Source organism: Vicugna pacos, chromosome 3, assembly GCF_048564905.1.
Source record: "Vicugna pacos chromosome 3, VicPac4, whole genome shotgun sequence".
Classification (NCBI taxonomy): Eukaryota; Metazoa; Chordata; class Mammalia; order Artiodactyla; family Camelidae; genus Vicugna; species Vicugna pacos.
Window position 1 is genome coordinate 114,879,729 of NC_132989.1, and position 26,159 is coordinate 114,905,887.

Here is a 26,159-nt window from a genome sequence, read left to right on the forward strand (position 1 = left end):
TTCTCGAGCTCTCTAAATTTAAAGATCCACTTATTTAATTTTGATGCAAGAAAAATGAATGTGGGGTGTGAGGAGGGTCGTGTCCCAGGTGTCAGTGGAGCCCCTGGGACGTGCCCTGGAGCGAGCCACAGTTGAGTAAAGGTAGATTTAGAGTGTAGGCTGTTTCAAAAGGCATGAGAAAGGCCACAAGGTGTGGGGGTTGGGTGATCAGGTCAAAGGAAAAGTAGGTACACACTCCATAGACAGAGTGCGGGCCATCTCCAAAGAGGAGGGAGTGAGAGATGTGACCACCAGGTGCGATGTTGCTAGTTTTTATGGGGCTCCGTAGCTTCATATGCTAACAAGTGGGAGGACCATTCCAACTACCCCTGTAAAGGGGCTGGGATTCCCAGGAATTGGGTCACCCCCACTTTGACTTTCTGTGGCTAAACTTGAAACTGTCATGGAGCCTGTGGGCATGTTACTTATCACGCTACTATATTACAACGAGCGTACAATGAAGCTCAAAGTCTGCTGGAAGCCAACTCCTGTCATCCTGAGCCTCAAGGCCTACTGGGAGTGGAATCTTCTGCCATTTCGGAGTTAACTGATCTGTCGTTCCTTGGATGGCTGCGCCCTGCCCCCTCCCCTCCTGTCTCACTGTCATTGTCTTGAACTTGAATTCCTGCATTCCAGTTGATTGTATGTTAATAACCAGGGACTCCCATTCTCCCCCTTCCAACTTTTTTACCACCATTCTCGTCAGGCTTCTGTACCCACCACTTACTACAACTGCTTATCAGTTAAGACCTGAATGTTGGAAAATCTTATATACCTCTCAGTTTGACTCTGACTTCACCTATCTCAGTGATGGACCCAGATGCCTCCCACATTCTCCCTGAAACACTTAATGGTTCCACAGTGCATCACACTCCTGAGTTTCCTAACTGGCCATTCTCAGACTCTTTGCCACGTCCTTCTCTCCCCAACCTCTTGTCAACTGAAATAAGTGCACAACCGAAAAGTTGAGAGTTGTTTTATTCGGCGGACATTTCTGAGGACTCGAACCCCTTCCAGCCCTGGATGACAGCCTCTCAGATCGCTCTGAGGGACGGGAACAGTAAAAGATCACTGTTAACTAAAGAAAACCAATCATCTCAAGCCAAAGAAGTTAGTGCTTTTCTGTGCATGAGAGGGAGCACTGAATTCATTCCTTTGACAAGCACCTAGCTATTGAGGGCCAAGGTCCTGTCCTTTCTTATTCAGAATCCCCTCAGAGGGCACCACTGTGAGTGGCTGCAGAGGCCGGGCTGCAGGCTTGTCTTCACCGTGGGGGTGGCGGCAGAGGCTGTTGACGTGATGGCTTCAGCGTTTTTTGTTTACTGAGATGGTTTGCAGTCTTTTTCGTTCACAGAACAGAAGTCCTTATGGAGGGAAACAGGTGACTCCCAGGGTTAAGCAGGGGCTGCTGAAGGGATAAGTCTGCTCTCAGCTGGCGGGCCTGCGAGCATCTGGGCGGTTCTCGAAGGGTCCTGGGCACAGGGAGGGAGGAGACGGCAGATGAGTATAAATACCAAATCAGGAGGGTTTCTTTTTGTTGTTAAGTGTTTACCCAAACTCCCACCCCTCCAAAAACACACCCTCCAGGGAATGTTGAAAAATAAAGTCAGCTTCAGAAATCAATGGTCTTTCAGAGTTTTTGGTCCCAGTGACCATCTCTTCTCTTCCTTTAACTTCTGGTTTTATTGACCTAATGTCCTGAACATACAGTTTCCATTTGCTTTAAGTCGGCAACATTTTCGAGGCTTCTAGTTTTTCCGCCCCAGGTATTCGTCACTTGAATCCTTGGCTATTTATTATCTCCAGAAAAGAAAAAAAAAGTACTAGTATTTCAGAACTTTTTAGAACAAATCTCTTTCCAAATCCTCCTAATTCACACTTCTTGCTCTAACTCCCCAGATCACCGCTGCTGTTTTTCCCATGTTTTCTTTGGAAAACTGAACATTTCCTAATCAGTCTCTCCACTTGATACAGGAAGGAAGGGGGCAGGGCACAGCCTATTCAAGAAATAACAGAGCAATTAACACCAAGGTGGCCAAAAATTCAACTCCCAACAGGCCTAGAGGCCCAAGATGGCCGGAGACTTGACTCCCGGGAGAACTTGAGCTTCATTATATGCTCATTGTAATATATTTGCATGGTAAATGCACTCCCAGAGGTACCATGACAGTTTGGAGGCTGAGCATAAAAGGTCAGTAAGTGGGCGGTGACTCAGTTCCTGGGAATCCCCGCCCCTTCTCCAAAGCAGTCGGAATAAGCCTCCCACTTGATAGCATAGGAAGCCACTGAACCCATGAAAACTAACCACCCCACACGCCATGGCCGTTCTCCTTTCTGAGTGAGATGGACCAGACTGTCTATGGAGTGTATCTGCTTTTACTTTGAATCAAGCACCTCCCACACCTGTCTCTTGCCTTCTGAAACAGCCTGCACTCTTGTCTACGGGGTGTGTATCTCTCTAAATAAATCTACCTTTACTCAACTACGGCTCTCCCTTGAATTCTTTCCTGCATGAAGCCAAGGACCCGCACTTGGTGGGGGATGCCCACCCCCCCACCCCGGGACTCAGCCAAGACCTGGGACACAGTCATCTTCTCGCCCCACACTTTTCTTCTCTTGTATCACACTCATCCTCCCCACCTATCTTTCAGCCTGCCATCACGGTGATTGTTCTAAATGCAACTCTGGTCATGTTCTTCTGGTACTTAAAAGTCTTTCAAATGCTTCCTCCTTACTGCCCCAGGGCACAACCCAAACTCTTTAACAGGAGTCTAAGGACTTCTGGGACTGGCATCTTGCTAACCTGTCAGCTCAACTGTCTCATTCCCTTGTCCTGTTTCTCAGGGCACACTTTAGGACTTCCTCATCTTAAAAGTACCATGCTCTTTTCACACTTCTAAGCCTTTCGCAGCCTGGACTGTCTCCAGCCCCAGCCATTTCACTAGGCTTTAGATGTGAGCTGGGACTCATCTCTAGCTGTGGCATTTACACACACACACTCTCACAGAAAAGAAGTGTTACAGCCCAGTGGTTAAGCTGCACTGACTGAAACCAGACTGCACAAATACAAATACTGGCTTTGCCACTAAAGGACTGGGAGACCTTTGGCACATTACTCTCTATGCCCCGGTTGCTTCATCCGTAAATTGGAATAATCCTGATAACTAATGCTGTGAAGATTAAATGAGTTAAATTATGCTTAGTACATAATGTGTTATGTAGATGTTGCTATTATTATTAATAGATACATTGAGGACCTACTGCGTTCCTGGTCCTTTATCTAAGTAGCTTACACGTCTTAACTCATTTAACTCACAAGACAGGGTGAAGCTCCCCTCCTGCGTGCTCCGGTTTCCCCTTATAGAACTCCTACTGTCCTAAGTGTTTTTGTGACTTTCCCAGGAGGTAGAAAGTCGCGGAGTGTAGGGCACATACCATGTTCCTCCTTGTGTCACCCAAAATCCTAACAGCGCCTGGCATTTAGTAGGCAATGAATAAATAACTTTGATTTGAACCTAGCATCTCAAAGCAAAAAACTTAAAAAGCTTTTTTTTTTTTTTGGACTATTCCCCTTGTCCTTAAGCCCTTTGTGGTTCTATTCCTTCTCCACTGAAACTGGCCTCCCCAAGGTCACCAGTGCCTTCTAGTTGCTAATTCCAATTTCTCAGCAGCATTCAACATGGTTGAATTCTCTCTGAGACACTTTTCTTGGCTCCCGTGTTGTAGGAGTATTGGTAGGATAAATTTGGAAATACCATGGCTGCTAATTTAGTGGCTCACATGTTATCTTGCAGTATAAATGCCTCTGTTAGTTACTGCAGCCTGAATCGTGGGAAACAGTATAATGTGAAAACCTGCAAATAGCTCAATTTAGAGCATGAATCTGCTATATTGGTCCTCTGTGCCCTTGGGCAGTAAGTTTTGCAGAGGCTGACTGGCCAGGAGTGTGGGGGCCCACCAGATCACCCCGGCACAGCTACTTACAAGCCTGGATTAACTACCCTTCTTCCTCTTTCCATCAGGGAATTTTCCCACTAACTCCTTTGGCAATAAACTCGTAAATTCATAAACAATCTTAAGTTCGACTCCAGTGATCCCTGTGGGCTAGTATCTTACTAATGCTACTCGTTATATGATTAGCAAAAAAGAGCAGGAGGCAAATTTACATAAGTCATCCTCAACCCAAAATATGTATCAAAATAACCCTGGGGTTGGGGTTCCCTCAGTAAAGTCACTGATTCGGTCTCACTAGAAGGTAGGACTTAGACTTGTAGTCTGCAAAGGCTCCCAACGGAAATTCCGATGGGCTGCCCTGGTTAAGAACCAGGCATGAGATGAAGGTGTTTTGTTTATATGAACACCTACCCAAATTGCACACTGAGCAAGGTGAGGGTGTTCCAAAGACTGAGGAAATAATTCCTTTCTAACAGAAGGACACAAACACAAGGTCACAATGGCCATTCCTCTAAGAAAGGTTTAAATACTGTCATAGTTAACAGCATGTCTGTGAAATGATAAGACTTTCATTGTTATAAGCCACATAGCATTGAAAAATAGATTCATTATTCAACAACAGACTTGCAAGATATCAAGTCCCTCAAATCTGTAAGACTATAACAATATGCACACAAAAATACAAATAAAAATTCTGTTGTAATAAAAATATACTAGATTTATCTATCTTTTCTCTGAGATGCTTTCGGGCCTTCAAAGATCATATAATACTTCCATATGTTAAACAAGAAAATGTCCCTTCATTTACAAAAGAAGACAGGCACGACATACTGTAGCAAAAAAATTCAAGAAAAAGATAAATCTGCACCTACTCTATTGGATATATGCTATGTTAGCCTTCTTACTAGACTTAATAACATTAACCCTAAATATGCTTTAAAAAGAGACAGAATATTCACCATTAAACTAGGAGTAATAGAGAAATTCATGCCTAATTCAGAAACTCGGATTTCAAAGTCAGAATCTAGAGTCAGACTACTTGGGTTTGAATCCTGGAATGTGCCGTTTATGAGATCTGTAACTTTGAACAAGCTACTAAACTGAACTGGTCTTAGATTCCTCATTTTTAAAGTGGGGATAATAATAATACCCATCTGATAAATGCAATTAGACAGTGACTGAAACATGGCGGTGCTCACAAAATAGGCTTTATTGTTGTTCTTTCGACAAAGGGAAAAAAATCAATTAAATTGCAGATTTCTTGACGGATATTTCATTCCAATGCTGAGCAAACTAACTGTAGTACACAAGCAAACTTGCCTACACTCTCAAAGAGCGTATTATCATCGAAAAACATTTCCCATACACTCAAACATTTACGCTTTTCCACAGGAGATTATCAAGGGTCAAATAAACTTCATTCACAGAGCTTTCATACTCATCACACAGTATCTAAATCTAGGGAAACTGTCAGGAAAATTTTGTAAAGAAAGATTTAAACTAAAACTCAAACTGTAATGTAGGGTTTTGGACTGCGACGAAGAGTTTAAATTGATGCTCCACCGGACAATTACACTTGACTAAAAAAGCAAATTAAACCTTAAAGTAATTGGTAAAATAACCATGTTAGACAACACATTATAAAGCAAATTCACTAGATACATATAATTCAATTCAACTCCTAGGCATCCGAACACCCGGCAAACAGCAGGTACAAACTTGTTAAATGAATGACACTAAATGTCAATATATGTTTGTTAAATGCATTAATGGCAGTGTAACTCCCCAAAAATAATACAGAAAAGGCAATACATAGTTAGGGATCACGGTGTACTGTGGAAATGAAGTGAGTACATTCTTTCTCACTACAGGTGAGCTTATCACTTTCTGGGAGCCAAGCACAGCTCGAGGTGCTTCAGGCCATGGTCCCCACGGTCCCACAACCACCTTACAAAGCAGGTACTCCATCCCACGTTTCCCAGAGGTTCCGCCGCACCCGCAGGACGCGGCCGGGAGGAGAAACGGCGGAGCAGGACCCGCGTCTGGCCTGGTCCGCGCTCCCAACGTCCCTGACTCCCCGACTCCCGCACCTGACCCCGCGCCCAAGGTGCCCTCTACCCCCGCCTAGAAAACGGTTCGGAACCAGGACGCCGAGGGGGGAGTGGCCCACAGCGACCTGCGGGACCGGCTCTGCTCCTGAAAACGCCGCGGCGCAGCCGGGGACCCGCTCCGGGAGGCGGCGGGGACGCCCCAGGGCCGAGTCCCCGCCCTCCGCCCCGCGCGGCCAGCCTGGCCAGGAGCAGGACGCGGGGACTGGGGGCGCGGAGGCCGCTGACCTCGGGCGGGCTCCCGGATAGACGAGAGAAAGTAGCCGGCCGTCACGTGCCGGCGCCAGGCCCGAACGCTCTGAGAAGACTCCGCTCACTGCGCCCGCGCGCACGGCCGGAGCGCGCATGCTCGGCGCCGCGACCAATAGGAAGCCCAGTCCGTAGCTGAGCTGGGGCCAATCACAGCGCGCCTGGTGTGTGGGCGGTGCCCGGGCGGCCGCCCCGCCGGCGGCGTTCGCGGGAGCGTTTCTGTCAGACTTCGGGACGTGCGCACAGGCGGCTGCTTCTCCTCAGCCGCGGGCGTCCGCCGGGCCGGGCGCGAGCGCAGGTGACTGGGGCGCCCAGCCCGTGGGGTGTGAAGTCCCTTCCTTTCGGGGAGGCACGCGGCCGCTCGGGCTCGCCTTGCCTTGGTTCTCCTGACTCGCCCCTGAGTCCCCCGGGGTGCTGAGGTCGGGACCGGCCCCCGCCTCTTCCCACTCTCTGCCCTTGCTTGGCTTTCTGTCTCTTTCCTCCTGTTTGCTGAGGGCCTGGCCCCAGTTTCTGAGGAGACTTACCCCAGAAGGCCACTCCTGCCTGTCTTGCCCTTTCTGGAGTTTGACCATTTTAACCATCCATTTGTTCCACAAACACGAAGCGCACCGGCGCTGCAGGCGCGCGGCCCGAGTTTGAACCCATCCGCTACCACCTTGTTTGACCGGGGCAGCCCTCCTCCTGCCTCATTTCTCGTCCAGAAAACCAAGGTGGTGGTTCCTGGTGGTGAGCAGGGATCGTTAATACGTGGAGCCATCAGACCTGCGCCTGGTACTTGTAAATGTTCACAAGTTACTGTTATTATTTAGGTACCAGGCACTTTTCTAGGGTTTAGGTCATAGGGATCAAAGTCCCTGATGCCCTGTCCTGGTGCCTCTAAGGTATTTCAGACACTTTGACACTTGGGAAAGATACAGGCCTCTATTTTCATAAACACTGATAATTTTTGTTGAGTGAGGCATGTTTGCAAATGAGTAGCTTTTTCAGTATTTAACATACTTATATTGTTCTTAAAGTATACGTACTGTTCAAGGGAAAGAGAATGACATGATTTTGATAACACTGTAGAGGAATCTTTTTCATCCATCTGGTCTTGCCATGTGGACCTCTGGCTGCTCTGAAACTTGACCTGTGAATGGTGTTTGCAAGGCGCACTTTGTCCGTGGTGCTTTTCTCTGCGCCCAACATCCTTCAGCCTCAAATTTTTCACAGCTGCTCTAAAAGGTCCCAGGGCCAAAAATGGAAATGAGCTTGTCTACTTGGTGTGCTACTGTTTTCACAGTTGGGACAGAGTGAATATAAGAATGAAAGCGTGGATGAATACATGTTTTACAGTAGGCGAAAAAATAAACAGAAAATTTTCTTAGAGAAGCTGCTTAATCTCTGCAGCAGGAGTTTTGCAACAGCTAACATCTTTAGTACTTCATAATTTTATTTTTAATCCTGAAAACTGTTAAATACTGGTTTGGTGACTGCTTTGTAAGCTCTGACTATGTTGCATGTGGATCCCTAAAGAAATTTGTTAGTAAGCCTGATTACAGAATGTTGAAAATGCCTTACAAGGATTCATGGATATTCACAATCTCTATATGGGAGAAAGTATGATTTAACCCCCACATTCCAGCTAGTGCAGCACTGGGGATACAAAGTGAAAATTGGAAGAATTTACCACAAAGAATATTGTGCCATTTTATAGAATATTCTGTGGTGAAAAAGGGGATCAACAATCAGCCTTTAAAAGTAAGAGAGGTAACATCTCTCAGTTAATGGTTTCTAGCCTGAGTCCTAGATTAATAAGCCAAGTGTCCAGGGTCCTAGTGATTCCTGATCAGACACTACCTCTGATTACATGTCCCTTGTCTTTTCTAACGTAGACCCAAATAAAGCCTCAGAGGCTTTCACGTCTACATAAATAAGTCAGATGTCTGAATCTCAGTAAAGGGAGTGTATACTGAGGGAAAAACAAAAACAGACTATAATAATTTGGAGATTTAATAAATGTAAATGTTTAGAAATACACAAATTAATATTTATAATCATTTAAATACATAGAAAATTATTTTAACTAGAAGGTAAAATAATTTTATCTTAATATGATTTGGGGGGAAAATAATACAAAGAAGTGAAAAGGAACTTAATTCAGATAAACTTCTTGTAGGGTTGGACTCGAGAAATTTTTTATTTTTAGGTCAAAAAAGGAGTTGGATTGCATTTAGTCAAATATAGATGCTCTATTTTCTAATTATGGTTAGGTTTAGGGACAGGAGAGAGAGGCATGGAGGCAAGAATAAGGGCTTGTGGGTAGAAAAGTCCCTGGAGTTAGGAAAATTTAGTTCTAGTCCTTCTGTCATCAAATAGTTCTATTGAGAAAGAACAAGAAAAAGAAGAGAAACTGCTATTAATTATGCACTTAATCTCTATCTATATCAGACCATGTATCAGGAAATTATATCACATACCAACCATGTGACTTGTGAAGACTTAATTTACCTCTCAATCCTCAGTTTCCTTGGAGATGACAGTATTAGGATCGTGTGAGAATTAAGTGATTGAATGCATGTAAAACACTTAGAACAGTGCTTGGCACAAAGAAAGTAAGCACACTGTAAATATCACTTACATATTTGTTTATATGTCTGATTTCCTATCATATCATCTTGTACTTCACCTTACCTTTTGGGTCTGTTTCTTCATCAGTAAAACCTACAGCAAAAGAAGTTAGGTTAGTTGATATCTAAGATCATTTACAGAATTTTGTGGTTCTTTAGTTAAAGAGAGTGAGCAAAGCAAAGAGAGTAAAATAGGCTGAGTGGGGAAGAGACTGGAGGGATTCTGACATGTTAAAGCATCCAGTTAACCATGATTCTTGCTTGGGGGCTAGGTTTCAAAGGATTTTTACTTCCCTTTGAAATCTTGTGATCAGTTGATTTCTGAACGTTAACAGATCTGTACTGTTTAAAAGATTTTCTTATCCTCAAGTCAAAGAGATTTGTAGATACAATTTAGGTCAGAAGATTCATGAGCCTCCAGAAGGTGTATAGTACATAATTGTATGTGTGTTTTCTGGAGAGAAGCTCTGTATAACATTAAATTTTTATAAGCATCCAGCTCTCCTCACCCCGACTCCAAAGTCTAAGAATTATTGATTTAAATCCTTCGACATACTCTATCCTACCTCCTGCATTTCTTTCATAACATTTGTAATAGGACAAAAATGGCTTTGTACTGTGACCATTCAGAGAGATTTAGCCAAGGATCTCTTTGTCACTCATTTTTCGATTTTGTTCATTTGAAGTTCCTGACCCCCCAGCCAACCAGTTAGCCACTGCTCATGAGTCCGTGTGGATATGTACTGAAAATCTCCCCCTCCAGAAAAAATGAACAACTGGGACATCACTTGAAGTTCTGCCCACTGAAAGAGTTTCCCTTCATCCCAATGCTTCACAGTCCCTGAAGAGTGGGGAGGTATTGCTGTAGCTGTCTGCTTTCAAGTGGTGCTAGCATATTATGCAGAATCACCTGTAAAATATACTTGAATTTTTCTTCCTCCATCAACAAGACACGAGGAACTTGCCCCGTGGCCATGTTTGAGAAAAGACGATGCAACAAGAAAAGGAGCCATGCAAGTCTGAGCTGCTCATTTTGTTTTACTTTTACCTAAGTCCCTGCTTGAGTCATACATAAAACATCTCATACATAAAACATCAACTAAAAGATTGAGTGCTATTATGCTTTATTACCTGGTGGCTTAGACTTCTCCCAGCTCTTAGAGGGCAGATCAGCTTCAGTGGTTACTTTGAGGCTCATTGTCAGATGTTCTGTCTCTACTAGGATGCAGTAGCAAGCCAGAAGCCATCAAAAGAGAACACATTTGTAGAAGATGGCAGAGTTTTGCTCAGAGTCCTAAAGATCTGCAATGTGATTCTGTAGAGACCTGCCTAAGGCTATGTATAGCATCTACTTTGCCACAAACACTTGAAGCACTTTTGAATATCACCAGATCATAATCCCCAGTGGCAGATTAGTTTGTATGGCAGCCCAGATCTATTACAGAACATTGTTTTGCTCTAGTCCTCATTCAAAACTGATAGCCTGTTAGATTTATTATTAAATAGGTCAAAGTAGCACACCACAAGTTCAAAGAGGCCCTCATTTTAAAAGCGATATCTTAACATACCCTTAGAGCATTGGACCCCTAGATCTTTTTTTCAAAGTAGCAAATCCTTGTGTTTTAGGTGATTATTTGCCATTTCCAGCATGTATGTATCTAGTCAATGTATCAATATTTGCTAGTTTTTGCTTACCATATCTAATCAGCATGACCCTTGATATAGAGGGCCAGCATAATGTACTGTGGAATATAGAGGCAATCAGGTTCCCTGTGATTTAAATTATTACAAAGAGCTGCAAGGTTGGTACATTTTGCTGATCCTGTCAGCTGAAAGCAAAGTGGTTTCAGTACCATTTATGAAAAGGTATTACCATAAAAGAATTCACCACATGAATAGTCACATACCTGGTAATGGGGCGTGTGTTCATTGTTTCAGTAAAGGAACCACAATTGGAACAGCATCTGAAATGGGAGTTACCTTATGATTAAGTTTATGATGCTCCATTGTCATTTTCCAAGATCCAAACCTCCTGTACAACTGCTGCATCCTTTAGGTCCCGGGTTTCCTCCAAGAGTTTCTCCTCAGTTTCTCCACATTTCCTCCAAGAGTTTTAGATTCCTTTTATTACTTTGGAAGTAGAGGCAGTTCAGCTTTACCTTTCCTACAATAATAGTTCTCACTTCTCTCTCACAGGTCAGGGAACCAATATAGAATTACTGCCAGAGCTGAGGATTTTTATTCTAACTTTGCATTTTGGAATTAGAAAAATAACCACGGAATAAACCTGGGAACCCACTGGGTCTACTATGAGATGTAACTGAGCTAAAACTACATTAATCACTTCTATAAACTCTTACTTTGACTAGTGGACCATGACAGCATTTTGGGTCCCCAAAGAGTAAGTATCACTTTAGGGCCAACATCCAGTAATTCCTACAAAGTTTAATTTTACCCCCTAAAGGACAGTCATCCTAATAGTCTCAGGTCCCTTTGGAGATGAGTGAGAGGAAAATGTACAATATTAATTTCTGGAAGTGTAGCATGGTTTTTCCTTGAGGATATCAAGCCTTCATTTCATTCAAAAGGCTCTGGGTCTAGAAACTGACTCAACTCTAGAATTAGTGGAGGGGCTTTAAACTCTCTGTTGTCGTGTTTCAAGTGAGACATCTGTTCACCAGACATAAAATAGAAATTAAGAATTTATTAGGCTCCCATTTTCCAAATCTGTCTCAGACTCTTCCTTTGTACCCTAACTTTGAGCTACTCAAGAAATGAGATTCTAGGAAACTGTATTTCACACAGTTAGCCAAGTTGAAACAGCACTATCTAGGAAAAGATAGGTAAGTATACAGCTGGCGACAGTTTAATATGAAGTACACATTCACATTATGGTAGTGCAGAAGAATTTAGGATTCCGGAGGAACCAAGGAAGGATAGTCAGTGATTTATGAGCCGAATTTTAGAAAGAGGTGATGGGGGTGAGAGGGGAACATTACGGGTACCGTTCCTTGTATGACTCATTTGGCAAACTGTGAGTATACCGTGGCTGGAACACGTGGTGTGTTGTTTGCTGGGTATTACAGGAGATGAGGCTGCACTTCTGGCACAGTATTAAAAATAATCTTCAGCCCAGAAATTGTACATGTGTTTTATAAAGATAATTTGGGCTTATAAATGAATTAGGCTGATAAAAATTATCCTGCATTCATCAAAATAGGGGACATATTGAGAATTTAATTGAACTTAAATATTGCCTCCATATTTTTCACTGATCAAATTGAATGAATACACTTTACTGGAGACACTATGACAGTTCAATTAACAGCTATCTTTTCCCCAAATCATAATATAAGGTCATTTAATGATCAAATGTTATTATACTAAGTATTTGGATAAATTTATTAACTATCCTTTTTTCTGTTGATTAGACACTTACTTTTTTTCTATTTTAGAGGGAGAATATCAAAACCAGATATGGGTGGTTTTGGTGGATAGTAATCAACTGTTAACCTGTGAAAGCAATACTTTCACTCTTGTCTGTATTAACCATGCAATATGGCTTCACCTTGAGTTTTAACAGAATTTACTGAGACAGGATTGTGGTGGTTAATTTTATGCGTCAATGTGGGTAAGCCATGGTAGTCTTTTTTTAATCAAACACCAGTCTATATGTCACTATGAAGGCATTTTTTAAAATGAGATTAACATTTAAATCAGAGACTTTAAATAAAATAGATTACCATCCATAAAGTGGTAGACCTCATCTAATCAGTTGCAATTCTTAAGAGAAAAAGACTGACTTTCCCCAAGGAAGAAGGAATTTTGTCTTCAGACTTAAGACTGCAGTGTCATTGCTTCCCTGGGTCTTCAGAATGTTGTTCTGCCCTGCAGATTTCATACTTGACAACCCCCACAATTATGTGAGCCAAGTCTTTAAAAATAAATCTCTCTCTATGCATATATGTACACATCCTATTGGTTTTGTTTCTCTGGAGAACACTGACTAATATAAGGATAAACTAAATATTGTTTTAAAACATCAAGTTTAAAAGCATTTTTGTGCACAAAAGAGTTGCTGCTTAATTTAAAAAGAACTCATCAAGTTGAATAAATATTTGGTAATTTATAATCAAGATTAGACTATTAGTATGTTGGGAGCAATACTGGCATAAATAATTGAATTTAAACATAATTTTCAAATTTAATTTTTACTAGCAGTTTTCAAACAATTTACCAAAGAATCAAATGGCCCTAAAGTGGATTGATTTTCTTCTATTTTACTTTTAGCGTTGAGGTTTTAGTAAGTATTAAAATAGCAAATATGTATAATGCAAAAAACCAGGTATCTTCAAATTGGACATGCAGCCTCTGAATAACAAAAAATAAGGTAGTCTATTATCATAACAAAAAATAGAATTGTACAAATGCATGGTTGTTACTGGTTAAATTTTACCCCTAAAAATTTATATGTTGAAATCCTAACCCAGAGAACCTCAGAATGTAACCTTATTTGGAGATTATTCTCTTACAAAGGGTAAAATCTGGAGTCAGACACACACTCAGGGAGAACTTCATGCCAGATGAAGGCAGATATCAGGATGATGCTTCTACAAGCCAAGAAATGCCAGAGATTGTCCACAAACCACCAGAAGCTAGGAGAGAGGCATGGAGCAGATTCTTCCTCACAGCCCTCAGGGCCAACCCTGTCAACACCTCCATCTTAGAATCCTAGCTTCCTCAATCTTGGAAGCCTGGCTTCCAGAACTATGAGACAATAAGTTTCTATCTTTTAAGCCACCCAATTTGTGGTACTTTGTTACAGCAGCCCTAGTAAAGCAACTCAATGGTACTAATTGATTTTTTAAATAAACATGATAAAGAAATATCATTGTAAAAGTCCTAATTATTCAACTAATCTCAGAGCATTATTTATGAACCACTGTTTTCTGTTCATTATTTTCAAATTAATACTTAGTTATTGGGAACAAATAATAATGATAATGATAATAGCTAAGTCTTGTGGAACATTTGTTATTTGCCAGACGCTGTTTCAAGTGCTTTAAGTGTATTCACTCATAGGTAATACTGTTAGCCCCATTTTACAACAGAAGCCCAGAAACACAGGAAAGTAAGTTGCTTAATTTACATATACAGTAAGTGGTACATTTAAGGCATAAACTCAAAACAGTTTGGTTCTGAAGTTTTTTATTCTAACCACAGTGCCGTATTACCTATTGGTGACATAACTAATGAAGATTTTCCAGCCCTCCAAAAGAGCTTCCAAGAGCATCTGGGCTACTGTATTTATAACACATAGCTACATGACTCCAGGCTGTCTGCTTATAGTGCTAAATATCCACATACTCTTCCACGTGACACACACTATTTTGGGCTATTTGCTATATTTGAGATTTATTTTAACAGAAAATAATACATACCAATCCTCTGTTCTGATCTTATTTCCATTAATATTTAAGTTGATTTCTTTATTAAAGAATTGAAAACCTTTAATGATCATTTATGCATTTGAAATAAAAGTCATGTGTAATCTCAATGAATTTATTGAACTTTTTCAATAAATGTCATTAACTTCATATTTTGTGAATGTTACACTGTTTGATGGCACGGAGTTCAGTAACTGCAAACACACACACACACAGAGGGAAGCTCGTGGTCTATCCATGACTATAGGCAGTTTATTTCCATCAAAGTCAGAGTATAAAATATTATTTATTTCATGAACTCTGGAGAGCTTATTATAAATGCTTCAGTTAAGATGCTGGAAGATGTAAACTATTACTGTCATTAAAGGGGTTTCTACTGAGGAATAATGTTTGTTCTCTCATCTTGTTACACAGTTGAGTAACCTGGCTGAGATGCCCTCTACAGTTCCATGGCTCTCCTCATGTTGAGCAGGGCTCTCTATGCTTCAGAGGCTCTGGGTCTCCTGGGACATGATCCTACCATTTCCTGAAGTCTGGGCACCTTACCCCTTTCTGCAGTGTGCATACAATTCCCAAGCCTCAGTGGTAAGCCATTTTCAGTTACCCATCTCATTTCTCCATGATGCCAGTTCCTTGGTGCTTAGAGGCAGATTTTCAAATTTCTAAAGAAAAAGTCTAAAGAGATCAAACTGTTACATATTTAATACTGAGAAGATATATATGGAAGGGCACCTCATAACACATTTGTATAAGGAATATAAGCTGTCTCCAACATCATAGAACTGAAGATACTGGTAATTATAAGGGGTTAAATTTTAAATGTTAATTAATCATAGATTTAAGGTCTAGATTTTCTATACAGGTTTTATCTTTTAAACTTTTATATACTACATGTATTACTCTGAAGTGCATGAAATTCAATTTTGTACCAAGGAAATCTGTCATCTGTTTATCTATCTACGTCTCTTTTTTCTTTTTTGTTACATCTCAGGGAAGGAAAAAAACATTTTAATAAAATTTTCAGATATTATCATATCAGTTAAAATGTTTTTGGCTGTAGATGACTCAAAATTGCTTAAACGGTAAGAGTCTCATTATTATTTTACATATCTGGAAGTTCACAATGTCACTTAATTTATTTGCTCAGGAAAAAGTACCCTTAGTTCTTTCCATTTTGCACTCTGCCACCCCCAGCTTGGTCCTTGGGCTAGTTCCCTGAATCGGCACAAAATGGCTATGTGATTTCAGATATCGCAATCCATCAAATCTAGGGAAGCCCTTTCTTCCATGGGTCTCTTTTTTTATGAAGAAACCTTTCCCAGAACCCCCCAGCAGACCATCGCACACTGTCCTTGGCCAGCAGAATCATAAGCTCACCCTTAAACACATCACTGCCAAAGGAATGGGATCCTTGTAGTTCACTTAAATCTAAATTTACCCCAGAGCCATGTGAGGGAGGGGTAGATACCTGAAAAACTGGGGATTGACCTGCCCCACAGGAAAAACAGGATAATGCATTCTGAGTAGGCTACTTATGATTGTGGCATTCAGGCTCTGCTACATAAGGACTTACTACTCACATGGGAAAGCTTAGAAAACTGGGGAGGTGGGAGTTAGAACATCACTGCACCAGTCAGAGCTGGTTCAGGTCCCACATTTCAGCACTTCCTCCATCTTGGACTCTTTCTTTTACTAGGCCATACAGCACATTTGTTCCTTGAATATTCCTTCCCTACGTACCTGGTCTCTCACACTGTCCTCACCTAGGATGTTCCTCTTGGGTTCCTCACTTGTGTCACAGTTTTGTCCTCATTCTCAGCCTTCACCTTACAGGAGTAGCTCTAGATCTGCATACTCATTTCCAATGAAATTATTTAAATTCCAATTAAACAGGGAGAGCCTAGCGGTACCTCAAGCTCCTCAGGTTCAAACCATGCCCCACCCTCGCATTTTATTATCTAAGACAAAATCTGTGTGGTTCTTCCATTCATCCAAGCCAGAAACTGGCATGGCATGTGAAATCACTCCTTCTCAAGGATGAACCCCCATAATCTTTCCACAACCGAGTCATGGCAAGCATGCTTTTGACATGTCTCTCAGTTATGTTTCATTTCATTCTAACTACCTATTTCTCTGTTCAAGTTCATTTGTTCCCTGAATCACTATATTGGTCCCTCTCTAACCCATTCTCCACTAGGTAGCCAGGATGAGCTTTTAAAAAGTTAAACCATTTTGAAAATAGGTAATGGAGATGGTTGCCCAACATTATGAATGTAATTAATGTTGCTGAATTTTGCAATTAAAAAGTGGTTAAGTGGAAAATTTATGATATATATAATATATATATTACCACAATTAAAAAAAACTTTATAAAAAAATCAAGATACTGAAAAGTAATCTATGTTAAAGGCAACCTATATTAATGTAATAATAAGATAGCCTGAACTTAATTACAAAAAACAAACACACAAAAAACCAAATCAGGAAAAAAAAGAAGTAAACCAGATTATGTAAGTGCCAGTGCCAGGCTTAAATATTCTTTAATGCTTTACTGGGAGGGAAAAAAAAAAAATGCTCGCTCCCTTCCATGGTCTGTGAAGGTCCTGTGTGGCTTGCTCTGGGACCTCTGGTACTGAATCTCCCTCCACTCTCTCCACCTGTTCCTCACTGAGCCAAGCTGCTTCCCATTTATCCTCCCATAACCTACATCCTCTCCCACTCTGGCCCCTTGCCCAGGCTGTCCTTTCCATCTGAGACGTTCTTCCACAGATCCCCAGGGACCTGCCTCCTCAGTCCTTAAATCCTAGTCCCAGTTTCTTCTTCCCTGGTCACCTTGTCTAAGGAGCCTCCTGGGTTACTCCATCCCATCACCCTTCCATTTCCTTCCTAGCAGGCATCACTATTTGTGATCATGACAATTGTTATTTGTTGGGTTATTAATGCTCTGTCTTTCTTGCTAAAAATTAAATTCCATGAGGAGTAGTTACTGTTTAGCTCAACATTATATCTGAAGTGCCTGTAGATAGCCAGTAAATGTTTAAGAAATGAGAGAATAAATGAAATGAATGAATATGTGAATAAGGATGAATGAATGCATAGAATCTCTGTTTATTACAGGTATCTTCTTTCTCTCATTATGCCACCACCTTTTTTTAAAGTGAAAATTTGATCATAATTCTCTTCTTAAAATCTTCCGAAAGCCTTTCATTGTCCACATGAAAATGACAAACTCAGGTATCTCCAGGAGCCATTTAGGGAAGTTGAATGAGCGAAGCAGGTCAAGGGGCAGCAAGGACTGTGAGAAACCAGACCACCTGGAACGCTCAGCCAGTTGGACTGTGTGGAGCAGAGGACCGGTGTTGCCCAATTATCTGTATTTCTCTAAATGTGTTGAACACTGGAATTTTTATGTGAACCCTTTCTTTAATATTGGGAAATAATTTTTCTCACATTTTGGGGGGCTCATACAGTAAAAATAAAATAAAATATTTCTGCAGGCTCCATTCAGTGGCAGACTGCCAATCTGTAGCCTCTGATTGCGGCAACTCTTTGCCCATGTCTTTATATTTTTACAGCCTCTTCTGCTATGCACCCTGCCTGTACTCTCCTACCTCAGTCCTTTTAATCCCTTCACAGCTTGCAAAATGCAGCTAGCACCATGAGAAAACTTCCAAAACTTCTTTGGGTCTTTTCTCCTCAGAAATGAGCTCCTTGTCCTTCCCTCTCTTTAGCTTTTATCCAGCCACTCCATCACTTTATGTCACGGACCACCGTATGCCAGGGATTGAATTCTCTTTGGGGATAGTTTAGCTTGGAGGAAAGAGTAGAGTCTTCAGAATTTAATCACTTAAGCCATTTGAAAAAGTTGATTTCCTCTTGAGTCTCAGTGTCCTCATCCTCACTTTGGTGATAAACCTTAAGAGAATGTACATGCAGTGCCTGGCACACATTAGGTATAGTAAAAAAAAAAAAAAAGTGGTTATTCATTACCCACGTCTGGTGCAATTTCTGGCATGTAGTAGGCAGTTAATGAGCGTCCGTTGAACAGATGAGTGAATAGCTATCCTGAGCTCTGGTTCCTGGGTTACTGACCCTTGAAGCCTCCTCTTTCCATGTTGGCATGCTCTCCTGCTCTGTGATTTGCTCCCTCTCTGGGGATTACTAAGATTCTTATAGTGCCAATCACAGCATCTTGAAACTTCAGTGCCAGTATCTTTCATGGTCACAGATACATCCCTTTTGGAAGCCAGGTCATTTGGATCTAACCATTGAGTTTCATGTACAGTGATTTATTACAACACAAGTGCCATCTTGCTACCATGACTGCGATCATATATTAATATACTGTGCATAACACATGAATTGTACAACTGTCTATGTTTTGAAGACCTATCTGCTGTCCTCACGGACCAGGGGCACATGAACATATCAGGCCCAGTCACAGCCTGTCCTGGCTTCTTCAGTTTTATTTTCTGCTTCCTCTGCTTCCTCTGTACTGGGCTTTTCTGCTCTAGGATCAGTCTGCTTTTTCACCTTTAGCTCTTGCACCCCAACATGTACCCCCACCTTTTTTTTACGGAGTAATGGGCAGTCTCTTGAAGGCATCATTCTTGTCCTTACCTCTGTTTCCTTACAAATGGTGTCAATTTTGACTTTAGTTCCTTTATATTTTTCCCTCATAGGTAATTCCTGCTCCTCCTTTAATGCTCCATTGAATTTTCAATTTTATGTAGATTCCATTTGTTTTTCTTCTTCATCAGCATCCTAAGTTATGATCCTTACTTCCACAGTATTGGAACTCTTGATCAATCCTCTGTTCAAAACCTGCAATAGTCCCCCATTTCAAATTTGCTGAAACCTGATACCCTACTCCCTGGCCTCACATTTCCTCCCTGTCATTTTCCCTTTTACCCTCTGTTGTGTTCATACAACTTTAGCCAGACTGGCCTCCTTACTTTTTCTCTAAAATATCAGCCATTTGTCCTTGCTTTTTCCTCAACCTATAAAACTCTCCTGTCAGTATCCAGTTGGCTAATAATGTTTTCAATTCCTTCAAGTCCTTGCTCAAATATCACTTTCTAACTGAGGCCCGTCATGACCTCCTGACTGACATCTAGCTTCCCTGATCCCTTTATTTGGTTCTATTTTTTTCCATAACACTTTTAACATACCATAAAATTAATAATTTTTATGGTTATTGCTATTGTCTCCCACTTATAAAATACAAATACCACAAAAGCAGATATATGTTCATGTTTTGTTCAATGATGTATCCTAATGGTTCAGAACAGTGCTTAATCATGATATTTTTAATGAATTATTTAAGACTGATTTATGAAATCCTTGAGGTTCAGAGGGACATTTTATTCATTTTTATGCCTAGCATCTTACAGATAGGTAAAACATAGTCCAGACTCTATTAATAACTCTTGTATAACTAAGAGAAAAACAAATTATCTTGAGAATCGGGAGAAATATTAAAAATGTTGATAAATAAGAAGTGGGGGAAGAAAACCTCATTATGACTAATAGGAAAACAACAGATTGATCTATTTTAAACAAACTGGGGCCAAAAATGGAGAAATATTTTTTCTTTCATCTTTTGGGCCCCTGTTTTCAACTGTTCTTACCAGTTATTTATTGAGGGCACTGGAATCATCCAGACAAGTCACTAAAGAAAACAGGAACAGCAAGTTATGTGTTTGACAATGAATTTGAGTCTGAAAATCAAATTCCTTCTCTTGGTCAAAATCACTCTTATAATCAAACGTATGTGTTCAGGGACATCCTACATTGCTCTACTTTAATGCTTTAAAATATTTACCGGTTAGTAACCCTTTTAAAGTGCTTCTATAAGGCAGGATTTCTAAAAAAGAAGTACATGTTTAATGAATAATATCTAAGATAGAGATGCTGTAAAACTTGCCTTCAAATAAATAGAAATTGAGGAAATAAGAATGACGTTTCCAAATTAGATGAAGTTAAGCTCCTGAGTTCAGAGTCAACTACATGTTTGTAAAGAGTGGGAGAAATCAGTGAGAACTTGGAAAAACTGTTTCCTAAGTCTTTAATAGCTGAGCATGAACACCAGGTTTTTCTGCTCTAAATGATCCTAATTTGTCTTCCATTTGTAGAAAGACCATTGTTAGTCTGTCCACAGTAATTACAGTGAACTCCACTGTTGTCTTCCTTCTTAGGGTCCTGATCTCATATTGAAGTGATCTTTTGTGAAATCCACTTATTTCCTAATTACAAGCATTCCTATTTTAACAAAATCATTTTATGATCTTTTGTTTTTAATAAAGAAGACTGTTAAACATTCTGCTCGTTTGAAATGTTTTGAAGATGTGAGCTAAGCATGAAATAGGCTCTCTCTGGTTTAAAAATAACAATCTAACTTTCTAGTGAGTAAAGGTAATTTACTTGGAGGAAAAATCTCATCTGTGCTTAACTTAAGGAGGAATTGTTTCTGCTTACTGTGGAGACAGGTGCTTTGTGAAGCTAGCACTTCTGTCTGGGAGCAAACACTGCCTCTCAATGGTCTAGGCACGGTTGGGCTGGGCTGCTTCCTGGGGACAGTGAGAGCCCCAGTCTACACAACTTAGTGCCCAGAAAGTGCGAATTGTCCACACTAAGCTCTCCCTTGGCTGATGACATTTGCTAAAGTTGGAAATTTATAAATGCGAGGGAAGGATGGAGAGCAAGCAAACCAAAGATAAATGGGGACTGGGAATAAAGTGTGTTTACAAAGGAAATCCTCAAGACTTTAACACAGAGATGAAGAAGGACTGTAAAATCAAAACAGACCACCAGCAGGCTGGGAGTGCTGTTGCCAACAGGGCAAATGCTTAAAGCGTGGTGTCTTTGTGAACAGTGGTCTCTCTGCAGAGTCAGCAAGCACATGGCTAAGGCCTGATTTCTAAATCCCAAAGCTTAAACCTGCTAGAGTGATGGGACGTGGACTTAGAGCACGTTGAGCAAATGTCATGATGTAAGGTGCTATGTGCAATAAATCTCCCTAATTTTCAGGCCTGATTTGGCCTCACCAGAGGGCACTGGGCAGATTTCCTATGTTGGGTGTGACATATGCATTTTAGAAATTTTGTTGCAAGCCAAATTTGGTGTCATAGTGTCAGAGTTTATTTTAAAGAAATAGCCTTCCTGCTCTATTTATAATGCCCCAGGTCTGAGGACTCCATTCCCACGTGATCTGTAGTCCTCGGCACAGTTCTCCACAGTGGATAGAGATGCCTCACTTTACAGATGAGCAGACTGAGGCTCTGGCAGATTAAACACCTTGCCCTGGGCCCACAGTGGGCTAGGATTTCAAAGCAGATCTAACTCCAGAGCATCTTGCATTCCTCCCCCTTTACTTTTCCTCTTGTTCAGTCAGGACATTTTAAGGAATACAAATACCACACCATTCTTTGGTCTTTTTGCCCAGGTCTGGGTTTAAAAAAATGCATTGAGTTATTATTATAAGGCCGACTCCCAATCAATTTTGTTGTTGAAGAGAGAGACAAGGAGATTGGAAAATTCCTAAGTCTTCCCTTGATTTTTAAAGGGTTTAACAAAAGATGACTAAAACAGGATTATAAAGCCCAAATTGTAAGATTCTGGAACAATTTGATAAAGTTCATCATGTGTACATACATGTGATAAAAGACACCAAGGGATCAATTTCTTTGGTGCTTTAGAAATCATGTAGTATTTTGTCTCTTCCATTCATAGATCAAGTCTTAAGTGCCTGAAAGTTGAGGAACTGTGAAATCCCTATCTTTATATAAAAGCTATATGATTGGTTTAAGTCACTTAAAACAGTTGAATTTAAACTTGCATATTCAAATTAGGATGGATTAATCAATCTTTCCTGTTTATCAGTTATGTCCCCTCTCCTAGTATAATATCAGAAAAGTAAAGGGGCAGATGTACTCACAGGAAAATCTGTAGCATAAAACATGTAATCCCCACAAATCAGATATGCCTTATTATAGAAGACTTCAGTGTGTTGCACGAGCATGCGCTATCATTGACATATCAACTCAGAAAAATTCTTAAAGGTTGACTGGCCGAAGATTAATTCTAAGGAGAGTAAGTCCTGGTTTATTCTTTAAATTGTCCTGGCATAATTATAGCATTGTGTTCCCCTCTCAAAGTGTCTCAGTTTTGGAATATAAATTATATCATCACCCTATTTATAAAATGTTCAGATCTGAGTGTTTTAGTAAATTTACTCTAAATTGTTTACATACACACACACACACACACACACACATATATACACATACATATATACAGACACATATATATATATGTTTTGGTAAACATCATGAAACAATTATTTAACACTGTTTTGGGGGAAAATATCTCTAGGTACTTCTGTTTTTCTTATGCTGGTCTAGATCAGCCCCTTAGTTTCTCAAAACCAGTTTCTTATTCAAAGAGCTAGGAATCAAGGTCTAACCAGTGAAACGAATGATTCTTTTCTTGAATGCTGAAGAGAGCATTTGACAAAAATCACATGATGTTGTTGTGCAATATATTCTTTCAATTAAACCTTATTTTTTAAATTAGATCTTTAAATTTTATTGCTATGTGTAAAATACTTCCAGATCTTTAAATTCAAGTTAATATTTTCAAAGTTATTTTCTTAATCTTTCACTTTTAAATGTTTTCTATACTTCTAAGTGCTATTCTTTATGATCCTACAGGTTAACTTATTAAAAACAACAACAGAACATTCACTTATAATTCAAAAAATAAAATCAAGAAACTTAGGTAAATCTAAATAAAATGATTTTATGAACTATTCATAAATGCATGTTGTGAAGAAACTTGCAAATATAACCAGACAGCAAATAATACTGAATTATCTTCCATTCTTTTTGTGTTTGTCCATCTTCTCAATGCCAGATGTTTCTGTAAATTTCCTATTTTTTATGAGTAATCTCAGAGAGCTTATTGTACATGACCATTTTGGAAACAAGATTGTAAAACAAAATTCTTAAGTTATGTGTAATTCCTTTTCTGTATATGAATTTTTATAGGAAACTGTATTTCATAGGTAGATATGCTACCCAAGTGCACATGATAAAAGCCTCTTCTCCACACACGCCCCAGGCCCACACAAGCACATGAAATCATCATGTGGGCAGACAGTCTCATGCCTGTTTTCAGTCTTGCTTAGTCAGCACATCTATTCACACGTAACCATAAGAATTATGTGCAAAGTCCCCTCAGAGCCCTCTTTTACTCACACCCACTGTAAATTAGGTGATGCCTGCTTTATGATTTCTTTGATTAACTCAGAAGTGACACAAATTAGATTTGTGGCAAATTGCACTTTAGCAAGAAACAGACTTTAAATATTTAAATAAAGGAGGGAAAACAATTTGCATCCTCTTATCCATCCTGGTGATATTTACACCCCCCTCAGCCTCTACCCCCACCAGACTGTATCTGTAAATGGAGGCATATGGAGACATTTACTATATGAAGGCCATGGTGCAGTCGTGGTTTAAATATTATTCTTCTTCCTTGATGTCTCTGAAAAAGGCTAAGATGCTCCTGGCTTAGTTTCAGGAAGCTCTGCTTTCTAAGAAATGGAACTTCGCCACTCAACAGCCGGTCACACAGTTGGAAGCCATGCGTTGTCCTGCAAGGCCATGCTGTGGGCAGCACAGGTATTCCCAAGTATCAGTTGGCTCCTTGAACAAAGTGGTCTGTGCATACTCCAAAACACTCTCCTCTTGTTTGCTTAGTAGGTTAAAATGTATTTGAGCATTTCCATTTAAAACATACTTAGTTACAACATCATAAAAATAATTTCTGGATACGGGCAAGATTGGGGGGGGGGTTGGTTAGCGCCATCAGAAGAAGCTTTCCTGTGTAAGGAGGATGGTGAGGGCAAAGCTACCTGAGAAATCTGAGTGAGAGGTGTTTTGTGTCACGCAAAACAAGCACGCAGCAGACACAGGAGAGAATTCATTACACCAAGGCCGTGGAGGGCGCTATTTAAAATGCCTTGTCTGGAGCCAGGTCACATGCTCTTCAGCCATATTCTTGTTCAATAAGCCCTTGAGTTGTTGCCCCTTCCTGCCCCCTGCCTTTCCTGTGGCATCCCAGACCCCTTACGGCAGTGAGATTCACTTCCGTCTGGGCATTTGTCTGTCTGCAGTCAGCTCTGCCACTCTTTTCAGCTGATTCCTGTGAAAAACAGTTCACCGTATCACAAGCAGTTAAGCAACTTTCCATCTCAGAGCTTGCCGTTAGGTGACTTAAGCCATGAGAAAGAAACCCAAATTGGTTCTTTGAGTGTCGTTGGCATAATGAATGTCCTCTTTGTTTATCATGCTTTGTGGAGTATTTTAGATGCAGGGGCTCTGGGTCAGATGGCCTGGGTTCAGACAGTGATGAAGTTGGTTGTGCATTTCAGTCTTTATGTGAGTGTCTGTGAGCGTCTTACTCTAACATCACAGGCTCTTTTGCAGTCCAGTGTGTTTTCATTGTTTTATTAATTATATGTCAATTGGCACAATTCAGTTCAACCTATCAGAGCATATGGCCAATTCAACTGCCCCAGCAGACACCTAATTATCCCTGAAAATGTGTTCTGACAGATATAGTTGTTGTCTGCACTTTCCATTCGTTCTGAATACCAATGGCTTTTGTTATAATTACCCTAATTGCACTGTAAAATTCAGTCACTTGCTTATTAAATGGAACACTCTTAGAAAAAGAGACAACAAGAATCAAAGCTAGTTGTTAAAATTTTTTAAAAAAATCGAAGAGGCAACTCTATTTATAAGGTATACATAGGTTCAGTGCATATACCAACCAACAGAATGTTATGTAAATAACATTTGAGAAAGGAAATTAAAACAAAAAGAAAGAAAGAGCAGCTCCTAACATCTGGAAATTAGCCTGGCATTCACAGCTGGACCGTGTTATCCTCCTGTTGGATATAAACAAGTTCATAGAAAACTGAGTTACTCTGATGCTACATATGATACAGTGAGACAAAACAAGGCCACTTTATAATTTTGTCTAAACATGGGCAAAAAAGAAGGTCGCAGCTATGAACTGTGTCCCCACCAAATTCATATGTTGAAATCCTAACTCTCAGTGTGATGGTACCAGGAGGTGGGTCTTTTGGAGGTTTTTGGTTCTTGGGAGTAGAGCCCTCATGAATGGGATTGGTGTCCCCAGAGTGCTCTGTCAGTCTCTTTCCACTCTGTGAGGACACAATGAGAAATTGGTATTCTACAGCCCAGAAGAAGGCTCTCACCAGATCTTGACCATCCTGGTACCTTGATCTTGGACTTCCCAGCCTCCAGAACTGTGAGAAATAAATTTCTGTTGCTTTAAGCCACCCAGTCTGTGGCATTCTGCTCTAGCATCCCAAAGTGACTGAGAAAGTCAATATGCCACCCACAGAACACCAGACACACCCTTTTTGTTTGCCAAGTGAGTGACTGTTACTTCTTTATCTAATCATAGAATAACCCCAGCTTCCTGATAGCATCCGATCTACAGCAAGTCCCTTGATCCTACCCTGAATCACCTAACCAAAATCTACATACTGTGTATCTGTGTAGCTTCATTTTAACACTTTCTTACAGAGATACCCACTATTCTCCATGGCACATGCTCATCTTTGCTGCAGCAAGTACTAAACCCAAATTATTCAATTGCAGGTCAGTTCCTGGAGATCTTCAGCTTAGTTCAAATGTTAAAAATAGAATTTAATTGGA

The 26,159-nt window shown here is 40.5% G+C and overlaps 2 long non-coding RNA genes across 2 annotated transcripts in view; one reads left to right on the plus strand and one right to left on the minus strand.

The window, feature by feature from the left end:
• Positions 1-1,000: 1,000 nt before the first annotated feature.
• On the minus strand, positions 1,001-6,387 carry LOC140690012 (uncharacterized). The gene is made up of 2 exons (XR_012065200.1): positions 5,941-6,387; positions 1,001-1,511 (listed from the first exon to the last, which is right to left on the minus strand). It is a non-coding gene; the product is annotated as an uncharacterized lncRNA (long non-coding RNA).
• A 166-nt stretch (positions 6,388-6,553) lies between these two features.
• LOC116280085 (uncharacterized) overlaps positions 6,554-26,159 on the plus strand; it is a 68,666-nt gene continuing 49,060 nt past the window's right edge. Inside the window, exons 1-2 of the long non-coding RNA XR_012065201.1 lie at positions 6,554-6,648; positions 14,821-14,991. This is a non-coding gene — a long non-coding RNA (uncharacterized lncRNA). The remainder of the gene's footprint in view (positions 6,649-14,820; positions 14,992-26,159) is intronic.